The following is a 13,661-nucleotide window of genomic DNA, read 5'->3' as shown; positions in this document are numbered from 1 at the left end:
TTTTGTTCAAGGCATTCTGTTCATATTTGGCAAGGCACAGCTCCAACACAGAGATTATAATGAATAATCTCTTACAAAATACCATTTTTTTTTTGTATTTTAATGAGACAGCTTCAGCTATTGGGTGGTATAGAAAGGTAATAAAATAAATAAACTGACCAACCCACCACCAAACAAACAAACAAAATTATAGATAAAGTCTTACTAACAATGCAAGTTACATTGCATATTCCATCACAATTGGAACCAGGAGATTCAATGACCAAGAAAAACGAGGACAGGGGAAGAGATGTGAGGAAGGGTCCCTTGAGACTAAGAGTGGAAGTATAGTAGAAGAACGTAAGCAGAACCCTGCTTGTTCAGTCCACAAGCCTTGTGCAGTATCACATTTCTTACCAGGGCAAATGGGAAACCCACAAACACGCCATGAAGGAAGTGGCCCTCTCCCACTATGAAAACGGAAAGAAAACATGTAATGGTGGGCAGATTAGATTACGTGAGCAGAAAAATTGAGAACAGGGGAAGAGTTTTGAGAGAGTAGCAGTGAGACCATGTAATAAATGTAAGAAATAAATGTAAGAAACAAATAAATGACAATGGATCAAGCCCTTTAGATCTGGAACAAGGACAATTCTTAGGACCAGGAGTGTGGTTCATGGAAGAGATACATTCATATCAAAGCTTTGACTGAGGGAAATGTTTTAGTGAGCGCAACTGATTTATCTGCAATGTAATTAACTGTTCCCCCGCCAAGTGAAAGGGCCTGAAGGAGGGAGAGAAACAGAAGTCCAAGTGGGTATATTTCCCTTGTTCCAGAGTAAGGGGGATGCAAAGGACCTCCCTTCCTGGATGGCAGCAGATACTTTGAAACTCACAGCAGGCACTGGATTTCCTCTGGGCTTCAAACTTCTCACAGTATATACCGATGTGACAAGATTGCTAAGAGTTGTGGGAGTCAGCCCTTAATCTATGTGCTTCAAAGGGAGTGAAAACAGAGCTAATCAGAAAGAAATTAGATTTAGGACGTTAGCTTGGGAAAGAGGTTTAAGTTGCTCCTTATCTTATGATCTCCCCGCCCCCATGAAATCATGGATTTTATGTTAGAAATCCATTGTACACACAGGCTGAAAGATCATGGGGTGCTTAACTCTCTAAACGGTGATTTTCACACCTTCATCACAGCCATCTGTCCCCCTGTTACAGCGCTGCAGGACGCAGAGAGACCCCTTTAGCTTGTGTCCCTGGAAAAGGCAGGGTCTTTTTTCTCTGGCCATTCAGACACAACTTAAAATGTCAGCTAGAAAGAAGGGTCTTTAGAGAGGAACCTGGCATGTTTACTTGAGAGTAAGCCCTATTGAACCTGCTGGGATTTACTTCTGAGTAAACAGGCTTTCTGTTTTGGATCAAGGCTCTCAGTGCCGTGTTCCTGGCCAGGGATCGCTTGGCAATGGTGGTGCAAGTGTTAGTAACCTCAAGACTGGAGTACTCCAATATGCGCTCTCTGTGGGGCCGGGAGCCGCCACCGCCAGGGACATTCGCCGAAGGTAAGTCCCATCCCGGGGGGGGCAGGGGGCGGACGGTTTCTCCACCAATTTCGGGGGGCTGAATGCGTTGGCATTCGGCCTCCCGGAGATTCGTGGAGAAATTCTCCGACATCCCTACCTGAGAGAGCACCTTCTCCTTTACTGCCCTGCCTGGTCACTGAGGTTATCAGAGGGCAAGATCCTGGTGGTTCCACATGGACCGCTGGACCAAATGGAGTCCACCTGGGGAAGAGCCTTCAGTGTGGTGGCCCTCTTTCTATGGCACTCACTGCCTCTGGAGGCGAGAGAGGTGCCAACATTACGCTGTTTCTGACTCCTCATGAAAACGTCTTTATTTCAGGAAGCCTTCCTTGACTGACCGGACACGGATTTACCAGAATTCTGCATCTTTTTAGAAATAATAATCATTTTAAGGTGAGGTTTTATTCCTTTAACATATTCTGTCTTTGTATTCTTCACTGCTCCTTAATTGTCTGGATGTAGAGCGGTGTGCACATGTTGCAAATACACAGTTAAATAAACGTGTCATTAGACACCTAGCATCACCCGTGCAATGGACGCTCACCACCACCATCCATGCCATAGCTGCAGATTCTTCTCACAAAGGCCACAGTTCAAAATCTGCTGCTCCATTTTCCCAATCGGTTGTCATCCTTGGGTGCTGACGACAATATTGGTACAGGTTTTTTTCGACCCTTGATATTTGGCCAGTGCCTAGGCATGGTAATGGACTGGATTATGGCCAATAAACTGAAACTCAATCCAGACGAGTTGGAGGTACTGTTATTGGGGGTTCATCTGCCCAGCTAGGTGATGTTCAACCTGTTCTGGAGGGGGCTGAACTCCTGCTAAAGGATCAGGTTCGTAGTTTGGGGGTGGTCTTGGATCCCGAACTGTCACTCGAGGGTCGAGGCACAGGTGAACTCAGTGGCACGGAGCACCTTTTATCATCTTAGGCTGACATACCAACTGAGCAACCCAGACAACCTGGCATCAAAAGTATCACCTTCAGAATGTTCCACACAGGGCTGAAGAGGAGGAGGAGGAGAAGGAGGGAGGGAGGGAGATTTGGGGAATGCCACATCAGGGCTGAACATAACCAAGCAATCTCCAATCAGCAACAGTGATGGAGGAGGGGGAAAGATTGAATAACTGGAGAACAAGGATAACAGTCCTTGGGGGTGTTTCCACCAGCGATTTACACCCTCAATCAACAAGGCACAGTGCTTTTTTGTCATAGAGATCCGGAGGGTTAAAATGGAGGCTGGTTTCTTTCGTTGTGTTGCAAGACAGGAAAACAAAAATCCATGAAATCAAAAAGGGATCCTCAAGCTTTCACATGATTTGTAAAGGGGAGACTCCGCAAACCACCATCCAGTCACAGAGCACATCTGCCTCCACGGATTGAAGCAGGAAAATGATGGAAAACTCGCAGTTCAGCTGCACCTACCACAAAGAGTACCGGGCCAAACTGTCTGCGATTTGGCAAGTAGGTTCCCCTCCATGTCGGCAGTATAGAAATAAATAAAACAAATACAAATATAAAATTTTATTGTAATTTTATTGTTATAATTTTAGAGTTATATGTTAACCGATTTGATATTTCACTGGAAAACAGCATATAAACGTTGGTGAGTTCATGCTGTGAGTTCAGTTAGGTGGAGTGAAAGTGACTGGAACAACGCAGTGATCCCTGGTTCTGAGCAAGAATTCAAATTCTGCTCTCCGCAGTCCAAGCCCTATGCTCTTCACCAGTCTGCCTATTTATGAGGGACTACACAGGTACCCCATTTCATTGGTGAAACACAGAAATCCTTTCCCAACCCACACCAATTACCACCTGAATGAATTCCATACTTAGAGCAGCTCATAGCAGATCATACAGTCCTCTGGCACTGGCTGCCACAGCATGTCCTACATGAGGTTCTGAACCCTGGAGAGAGAGGGGGGGGAGGGAGAGGGAGAGGGAGAGGGATAATGTAAATCAAGAAGATATTTCTTCCAAAGATTCAGCAAGCACCTTTGATGCAGCACATAAAGCTCGTTATAGCATATTAAAAAATGCCATGCTGGATCAGACCAAGGGTCCATCTCATCCAGCATTTTGTTCACGGCATTCTGTTCATATTGACAAGGCACAGCTACAACACAGAGATTATAATGAATAATCACTTACAAAATACCATTTTTTTTGTATTTTATTGAGATAGATTCAGCTATTGGGTGGTATAGAAAGGTAATAAAATAAACCAACCAACCCACCAACCACCAAACAAACAAATAAACAAAATAATAGTTTAAGTCTTATTAACAATACAAGTTATATTGCATATTCCATGACAATTTGTCCCAGGAGATTCAATGACCAAGAAAAACGAGGACAAGGGAAGAGATTTGTGGAAGGGTGCCTTGAGACTAGGAGTGGAAGTATAGTAGAAGAACATAAGCAGAACCCTGCTTGTTCAGTCCACAAGCCTTGTGCAGTATCACATCGGTGATGCTATCTAGCCATCTCATCCTCTGCCGTCCCCTTCTCCTTTTGCCTTCAGTCTTTCCCAGCATCAGGGTCTTTTCCAGAGAGCTTTCTCTTCGCATTAGGTGGCCAAAATATTTGAGCTTCAGCTTCAGTTAGGGATGTCAGAGAATTTCTCCACGAATCTCCGGGAGGCCGAATGCCAACGCATTTAGCCCCCCGAAATTGGTGGAGAAATGATAAGCCCCCACCGGGATGGGACTTACCTTGTGCGAATGTCCCTTATGGTGGCGGCGGATGTTCGGCGGCGGTTCGTCGGTGGCAGCGGCGGCAGCCGGTCTTCCGATCGGCCGCCGCCATTTCCAAGTAAAAACAACAACAACAACAACATTAAACGTGATGGGCTACGTAAAGATTTACGTAGCCTATCACAGCTAGATTTTCAAAAAACACCATGATAGGCTACGTAAATATTTACGTAGCCTATCACGGCTGACTTTGGGAAAAAAAAAAAAAGCGCGTACACAAATGGACGTGCCCATGGATGCCGCCATTTCCGTTCCTTATTTTGGCACGGGTAGCCTATTTGTGTTGCCCTTATTTTCGCCATAGTCTACGTAAATATTTATGTAGACTACCCGTGCCAAAATAAGGAAGGCAAATGGCGGCGTCCATGGGCGCTGCCATTTGCGTACGCGCTTTCCCCCCCCCCAAAGTCAGCCGTGATAGGCTACGTAAACATTTACGTAACCTATCACGGCTGACTGCAGGCCAGGGACGGAAATGGTGGTGGCTACGGCCACCACCATTTGCGTCCTGGCAGGAGAAGAATTTTCGTGGTCGGACAGGCGGGGCACACCCCCCTGCCCAAATTTTGGTGGGGAGGGTCGGGGAGCCTCCCCCTGCCCAGAATTTTGGGGGGAGGGATGGAGCGCCTCCCCCCCCCCGCGAAGCAAGCTTCGGGATCAGGTAAGTGACTTTCGTCCATCCCTAGTATCTGTCCTTCCAATGAGCAGGCAGGGTTGATTTCCTTTAGGATTGACTGATTTGACCTCCTTGCAGTCCAGGGGACTCGTAATAGTCTTCTCCAGCACCACAGTTCGAAGGCATCAATTCTTCGGCACTCAGCCTTCCTTATAGTCCAGCTCTCACAGTGATACATTGCTACTGGGAAAACCATAGCTTTGATTAGACGGACCTTTGTCGGCAAGGTGATGTCTCTGCTTCTTGCTGCCTAGGTTTGCCATAGCTTTCCTCCCAAGGAGCAAGCGTCTTTTAATTTCATGGCTACATTCACCATCTGCAGTGATCTTGGAGGCCAAGATAATAAAATCTGTCACTGCTTCCATTTCTTCCCCTTCTATATGCCAGGAAGTGATGGGGCCAGAGGCCATGATGTTAGTTTTTTTTAATGTTGAGTTTCAAACCAGCTTTTGCACTATTTTCTTTCACCCTCAACAAGAGGCTTTTTAGATCTATGATTCTATGATCCTTTTCACTTTCTGCCATTAGGCTTGTATCATCTGCGTATCTGAGGTTGTTGATAATTCTCCCAACAATCTTAATTCCGACCTGTGTTAGGGATGTACAAAAGTCACTTACCTGTTTGAGGATTATGCTGATGCTGGGGGGGAGGCGCTCTGTCCCTTACCCCCCGAATCCTGGCTGGCCGGCTCCGCTCCGCAGGGATTCTGCGGAGCCGCCGGCCGGCTCCGCCAGCGGCCAGACATCCTGCCACTGGCTAGCAGGGATGCAAATGGTGGCGGCCATAGCCGCCGCCATTTTCGTCCCTGCAGTCAGCCGTGATAGGCTACGTAAATCTTTACGTAGCCTATCACAGCTGAGTAAAAAAAAAAAGCACGTACACAAATGGCAGCGCCCATGGGCACCGCCATTTGCGTTCCTTATTTTGGCACGTCTTAGTCTATGTAAACATTTACGTAGACTACAGAGAAAATAAGGGGAACTCAAATAGCGTAGCATCTACGCCATTTGCTTATGCGCGTGTTTTTTTTTTTTTAATCAGCCGTGATAGGCTATGTAAACATTTACATAGCCTATCACGTTTTTTTTTAAAAAAATTAGCCATGATAGGCTATGTAAATCTTTACGTAGCCTATCACTTTTCTTTTTTTTTTAAACTTGGAAATGGCGGCGGCGGCAGCTGGTCGGAAGACCGGCCGCCGCCGCCGCTGCTGCCGAATTTCCCCCGAACCGCCGCTGGAGCCGCCGCCGCAAGGAAGATCCGCCCCAGGTAAGTCCCGTCCCGGGGGGTGGGGGGGCGGTCCGTTCCGCCTCCGATTTCGTGGGACCTAAAGCGCTGGCATTTGGCCTCCCCAAGATCCTTGGTGGAACTTTCGTACATCCCTACCTATGATTCATCCAACCCGGCATTTCTCATGATGTACTCTGCATATAAGATAAATAAGCAGGGTGACAATATGCAGCCTTGTCGTCCTCCTTCCCCAATTTTGAACCACTTGGTTGTTCCATGTCTGGTTCTGACTGTTGCTTCTTGACCCTCATACAGTTTTCTCAGGAGACAGGCAAGATGGTCTGGTACTCCCATCTCTTTCAGAATTTGCCAGAGTTTGTTGTGATCCACACAATCAAAGGCTTTAGCATAGTCAGTGAAGCAGAAATAGACAGTTTTCTGGAATTCTCTTGCTTTCTCCATGATCCAGAGAATGTTGGAGATTTGAGCTCTTGTTCCTCTGCCTCTTCGAAACCCATTCTTTCCCATTCTATTCTTTTTCTCAATATCTTTGCATTGTTCATTTAAGAAGGCCTTCTTGTCTCTCCTTGCTATTCTCTGGAACTCTGCATTCAGTTGGGCATATCTTCCCCTTTCTCCCTTGCTTTTCGCTTCCCTTCTTTCGTCAACTACTTGTAAAGCCTCATCAGACAGCCACTTGGCTTTCTTGCATTTCTTTTTCTTTGGGATGGATTGAGTTGCTGCCTCTTGAACAATGTTACAGACCTACGTCCATAGATCCTCAGTCACTCTGTCTATCAGGTCTAATCCCTGAAATCTATTCCTCACCTCCATGGTATATTCATAAGGGATATGATTTAGGTCATACCTGAATGGTTTAGCAGTTTTCCCATGTCCTTTAATTTAAGCCGAAATTTTGCAACAAGCAGCTCATGATATGAGCCACAGTCAGCTCCAGGTCTTGTTTTTACTGACTGTATAGAGCTTCTCCATCTTTGGATGCAAAGTACATAATCAATCTGATTTCAGTACTGACCATCTTGTGATGTCCATGTGTAGAGTCGCCTCTTGTGCTGTTGGAAAAGAGTGTTTGCTATGATCAGCGTGTTCTCTTGGCAAAACTCTATTAACCTTTGTCCTGTTTCATTTTGTACACCAAGGCCATGCTTGCCTGTCATCCTGGTGATTTCTTGACTTCCTACTTTGGCATTCCAATCCCCTATGATGAAAAGAACATTTTTTTTGGTGTTAGTTCTAGAAGGTGTTGTAGGGCTTCATAGAACCGATCAACCTCAGCTTCTTTGGCCTCAGTGGTTGGGGCCCAGACTTGAATTACTGTGATGTTGAATGGCTTGCCTTGGATTCGTACTAAGATCATTCTGTCATTTTTGAGATTTTACCCCAGTACTGCTTTTCCCACCCTTTTGTTGACTATGAGTGCTACTCCATTTCTTCTAAGGGATTCTTGCCCACAATAGTAGATATAATGGTCACCTGAATTAAATTAGCCCATGCTTGTACATTTTAGTTCGCTGATTCCCAAGATGTCGATGTTCAATCTTGCCATCTCATGTTTGACCACCTCCAGCTTACCTTGATTCATTGATCTTACATTCCAGGTAACTAAACAATATTGTTCTTTACAGCATCGGATTTTCTTCCCTTCCTGGATGGCAGCAGATACTTTGAAACTCACAGAAGGCACTGGACTTCCTCTGGGCTTCAAACTTCTCACAGTATATACCGATGTGACAGGATTTCTAAGAGTTGTTGGAGTCAGCCCGTAATCTATGTAGTTCAAAGGGAGTGAAAATAAATCTAATCAGAAAGAAATTACATTTAGGGCTTTATGTTGGGAAAGAGATTTAAGTTGCTCCTTATCTTATGATCTCCCCCCCCCCACCCCACAAAATCATGGATTTTATGTTAGAAATCCATTGTACACACAGGCGGAAAGATCGTGGGGTGCTTAACTCTCTAAACAGTGATTTCCACACCCTCATCACAGCCTTCTGTCCCCCTGTTTCAGCACTGCAGGACGCAGAGAGACGCCTTTAGCTTGTGTCCCTGGAAAAGGCAGGGTCTTTTTTCTCTGGTGATTCAGATACAACTCAAAATGTCAGATAGAAAGAAGGATCTGAAGAGAGGAAACATCGGCATGTTTACTTGAGAGTAAGCCCCATTGAACCTGCTGGGATCTACTTCTGAGTAAACAGGCTTTCTGTTTTGGATCAAGGCTCTCAGTGCCGTCTTCCTGGACAGGGATCACTTGGCCATGGTGGTGCAGGTGTTAGTAACCTCAAACCTGGAGTACTCCAATATGCCTTCTCTGTGGGGCTGCCCTTAAGGCTGCTCTGGAAGCTGGAGCTATTGCAGAACACAGCAGCTCGGCTGAGTCGGGAGCTGCCCCCTTTCAGTATGCAGTGCCTTTGCTGAGGGAGCTGCACTGACTGCCTGTTTGCTACCAGGCCAGGTTTAAGGTCTCTGTACTAGTGTACAAAGCCCTAAACAGCTTGGGAGCAGGATACCTGAGAGAGCTCCTTGTCCCTTACCGCCCTGCCTGGTCACTGAGGTCATCAGAGGGCAAGCTCATGGGGGTTCCACATGGACCTCTGTCCCGAGTGGAGTCCACCAGGAGAAGAGCCTTCAGTGTGGTGGCCCCCTTCCTATGGCACTCCTTGGCACTCCCGGCCTCTGGAGGCTAAGCAGGCGCCAACATTATGCTGTTTCTGACTCCTCATGAAATGTCTTTATTTCAGGAAGCCTTCCTTGACTGACCAGACAGGGATTTACCAGAATTCTGCATCTTTTTAGAAATAGTAATTATTTTATGTTGATGTTTTATTCTTTTACCCTATTTGTCTTTGTATTGTTCACTGCTCCAGAATTGTCTGGATGTGGAGCAGTATACACACATTGCAAATACATAGTTAAATAAACTGTCATTAGATGATGTTCAACCTGTTCTGGAGGGGGTTGTACTCCCCCTAAAGGATCAGGTTCGTGGTTTCTGGGTGTCTCTCGAGGCACAGCTGAACTCAGTGGCATGGAGCACCTTCTATCTTGGGATGGCGGAGAATTTCTTCCCGAATCTTCTGGGGGCCGAGCGCCAACGCATTCGGCCCCCCCGAAATCGGTGGTGAAATTCTCCGCCACCCCCCCAGGATGGGACTTTCCGTGGCTGAATGTCCCTCCTGGCGGCGGGTCCCGGCAGCGGTTTGGCGGGCTTTTGGCGGGGGAGGGGGCAGCAGCCAGTCTTTTGACCGGCTGCTGCCGCCGCCATTACAGCTGAAGTAAACAAAAAACAAAAAACCCGCGATAGGCTATGTAACGATTAGCGTAGCCTATCACGGCTAGATCTCCAAAGTCAGATGTTTGTCATAGAGATCCTGAGGGTTAAAATGGAGGCTGGTTTCTTTTGTTGTGTTGCAAGACAGGACAACAAAAATCCATGAAATCAAAAAGGGATCCTCAAGCTTTCACCTGATTTTTAAAGGGGAGACTCCGCAAACCACCATCCAGTCACAGAGCACATCTGCCTCCATGGACTGAAGCAGGAAAATGATGCCCCCGCTCTCTGCTTCCTCCCTTGTCCTCCTGCACAGAAGCCAATTACATCGAACTCAAATCAATTCCTAGCCATAAATCCTGGTTTCTTTGGTCTTGACAGGAAGCAACAGTAAACCTACCCATCAGTGACTTCCTTCCACTTAATAAAAAGCAAGGCTTAATGCTGAAAACCCAGTGAGCACTGTTTATTCCACTGCGAGAAATGCCCCTACCTCTGTAGAGTCACAGTCCACAATGGCATTTGAGAGTTTGGGTACCACTGTAAGAGCAAGCTCACAGTTCAGCTGCACGCACCTATCACAAAGAGTACTCAGCCAACTAGGGATGTACGTAGGGATGGCGGAGAATTTCTCCCCGAAACTTCGGGGGGCCGAGCGCCAACGTGTTCGGCCCCCCGAACAAGTTTCGGGGAGAAATCCTCCGCACCCCCCCGCCCCCCGCACCCCCCCGGGATGGGACTTACCTTCCCTGAATGTCCCTCCCGGCGGCGGGTCTGGCTGGCGGTTCGTCCGGTGTTCGAGAGGGGCGGGAGCGTTGCCCTTATTTTCGCCGTAGACTATGTAAACATTTACGTAGACTACAGCAACTAAATAAGGAACGCGAATGGCGGCTCCCTATGGGGGCCGCCATTCGCGTACGCGCTTTTTTTTTTTTTTTTTAAAGTCACCCGTGATAGGCTACGTGACGATTCACGTAGCCTATCACGGCTGACTTTCCAGATCTAGCCGTGATAGGCTACGTGAATCGTCACGTAGCCTATCAGGGGATGTTGTGTTTTTTTTTTTTTTACTTTCGTGTTCGCGGCCGGGCGAGGCGGGAAGCCTCCTCCCCGGCCTGAATTTCGGCCGGGCGAGGCGGGAAGCCTCCCCCCCCGGCCTGAATTTCGGCCGGGCGAGGCGGGAAGCCTCCCCCCCCGGCCTGAACTTCGCGGGGGGAGCAGCGAAGCGCTCCCCCCCACCGCGAACAAGCTGCGAGAAAAGGTAAGTGACTTTCGTCCACCCCTAGATGTACGAAAGTCACTTACCTTTTCGAAGGGTGACATTCGTGGGGGGGGGGGAGGCTCTCCGTCCCTCCCCCCGAAATTCTGGCTGGGGGGGAGGCGCTCCGTCCCTCCCCTGAAATTCTGGCCGGGGGGGAGGCGCTCCGTCCCTCCCCCCCCCCGAATCCTGGCCGGCCGGCTCTGCAAATGGCGGCGGCTGTAGCCAGCGCCGTTTGCATCCCTGCAGTCAGCCGTGATAGGCTACATAAATGTTTACGTAGCCTAACATGGCTGATTTAAAAGAAAAAAAAAACCCTGCGCGTACGCAAATGGTGGCGCCATGGGCGCCGCCATTTGCGTTCCTTATTTTGACACGTCTTAGTCTACGTAAACGTTTATGTAGACTAAGACGGCGAAAATAAGGGGAACGCAAATAGCATAGACGCTACGCTATTTGCGTTCCGCTTATTTTCGCCGTCTTAGTCTACGTAAATGTTTACGTAGACTAAAACGTGACAAAATAAGGAACGCAAAAGGTGGCGCCCATGGGCGCCGCCATTTGCGTATGCATGTTTTTTTTCCTTTTAAATCAGCCATGATCTTTACGTAGCCTATCACTTTTTTTGTGTTTTGGTTTTTTTTACTGGAAATGGCAGTGGCGGCAACCCGTCGAAAGACCGGCCGCCGCCGCTACACCACCGCTGCACCGCCACCGGAGCCGCCAGAGCCAGGAAGATTCGCCTAAGGTACGTCCCATCCTGGGGGGGGTGGGGGGCAGACCGTTTTGCCACCGATTTCGGGGGGCCGAATGCGCTGGCATTCGGCCTCCCTGAGATTCGTGGCAAAATTCTCTGACAACCCCAGGCCAAACTGTCTGCAATTTGGCAGGTGGGTTCCCCTCCATGTCGGCAGAGAGGCCCCCAAGTTCCATGTATTTACCCTGAAAACAGAAGACGTTATGGCTATTTGTGCTTCCCATGCAAGTCAATGGGAAAAGGCCAAACCGAGTGGTCTGGATATCCAAATCTCACTTTGGAAATGGAACCGAGTTGAAGTGGGGGGTGGCTGAATTGGTCCGAGTAAAAGGGGCACTATTTAGGAGGGTCTGAAGTGGCATCCAAAGTGAAGTGGGAGACCATAAACAACCGTAGTCTTAAGCTTTCATATTTTATGATGTTTTATGCTGCGCTTTGTGGTTTTAATTTTGTGAACAACCCAGAGAGCTTTGGAAAACAGTATATAGACCTTGGTGGTGGTGGTAATATAATAATAATAGTAATAATAATAATAGTAATAATAATAATAGTAGTAATAATAATAAATGATTCAGGTGGCAAGGAGAAGGAAAAGAGGACAAAGGCTTATAGTAACCTGCATCAGAATGAGGGAATCCCGAGGACATCACTTGGTTGATTAAAAGGAGATGTTATGGGCATCGACTGTGCTCAGGGCGTAGCAGTGCCTATGGCCTCAGAAGTGGGAATCCACCATGTTCTGTGGTCACCGGGATCCTCTCCCAGTGACCATAGGATTGCTTTGGTAGTGTGATAAAATCATCTGTCCCAGTTCAAGCCACAAGAGATAGAGTTGAAGTTCTCCTTTAATTGTAACTCGGGAGCTCTTGTTCTACTCTCTCTTTGAAGTTTGCATGCTCCAGTATGGCCATTTCAAGTCAGTGACAGCGTGAGAGGTGGGGGTGTTATTTCTGATGATGGGGAGACTGAATGGAGGCTTAGCCAGTGTTAGGCAGCCTGGATCCACCACAGTTCCGTTTAAAGATAGAATTTAACATTGTGATCCTTCGAACGGGGCTTCTCCTTAGATCCGGACCACACCAAAGGAAAGAACCAACATGGAGGGAGGGCAGGGGGACGTGAGAGAAGGAGGCTGGCAAAAAAGGAGCCGTGCATGATTCAGGAGATTTGGAGTCAATGTTGAGATGAAGATCAGCTCTACACACAGACAAGTGGTGGGCTGGCTTCATTGCTGTCAGACGTTTACGTGCGGGGTCGCTGTCTTCTTCTTCCTCTCCCGGCCAGCTCTGCACTAGCTTTGAACCTTTCCTAGCCCACCTAGAAAACTCTCCCCCCAGCCCAGGTCAACAGGCCGACATGCTGGAGGAGGGGAGGGGGGAGAACAGGTGTGATTCTCCTGTCCTTGGCAATGGCTTCTCATTCCCAGGCTGTGGTTCTTGCGTAGCCACAAGTTAACAAACAGCCATTAACATGGATTTACATTTAAAGAGTGGATTATCTCAGCAGATTTCTTCAGGGGGATAAAGATCAAATGCATCTGGATGTGCCCTGGAGGTTGACTGCATCATGGAAATGATCCAAAAACGTCCTTGAGTGACCAATCACAAGTGCACTATAAATGCCTCAAATAACGACAGCCTTAGGCAAGAGTTCCAGTTTCTTAAGGAGTCTTAAGTCTTCTTTTCTCCAAGACCTTCCTCGACACTGCTCAACCATGCTTCGGACGTGGTGCTACTAGATTTTATCTGTGGTATACACTGTAGCTGAGCTTCTCCTATTGTGGTTTTGAGTAAACTTCGGGGAGACCTAGCTCTCTTGACCCCACCCCCATTTAACTTCTTGTTTTTACTCTTTCCCTCATTGTTGAACAGTGGTTTTTTTTTTAAGTCAAATATATTGGACTTCATTTATCAAATGAGGTACCGGGCAGTACCACTGAATATTAAGTCCAGAGTCACGTCCCCTCTGGCCAGTGCTGTGACCAAAAGTTCTAGACCATGGTCACTTAGGAAATGAAGAAATGCTATATCTTTGTCTTGAAAATAGCACAAATTTGTTCAGGCTATGGGTGTCTCTACATTAGCAAAAAACAACAACAACAAACCCACCCACAATCTTAACAGGG

This window comes from Heloderma suspectum, chromosome 2 (assembly GCF_057233095.1).
Source record: "Heloderma suspectum isolate Gila_16-S chromosome 2, 16-S_ref, whole genome shotgun sequence".
Classification (NCBI taxonomy): Eukaryota; Metazoa; Chordata; class Lepidosauria; order Squamata; family Helodermatidae; genus Heloderma; species Heloderma suspectum.
Note: the sequence above shows the minus strand (reverse complement) of the source record.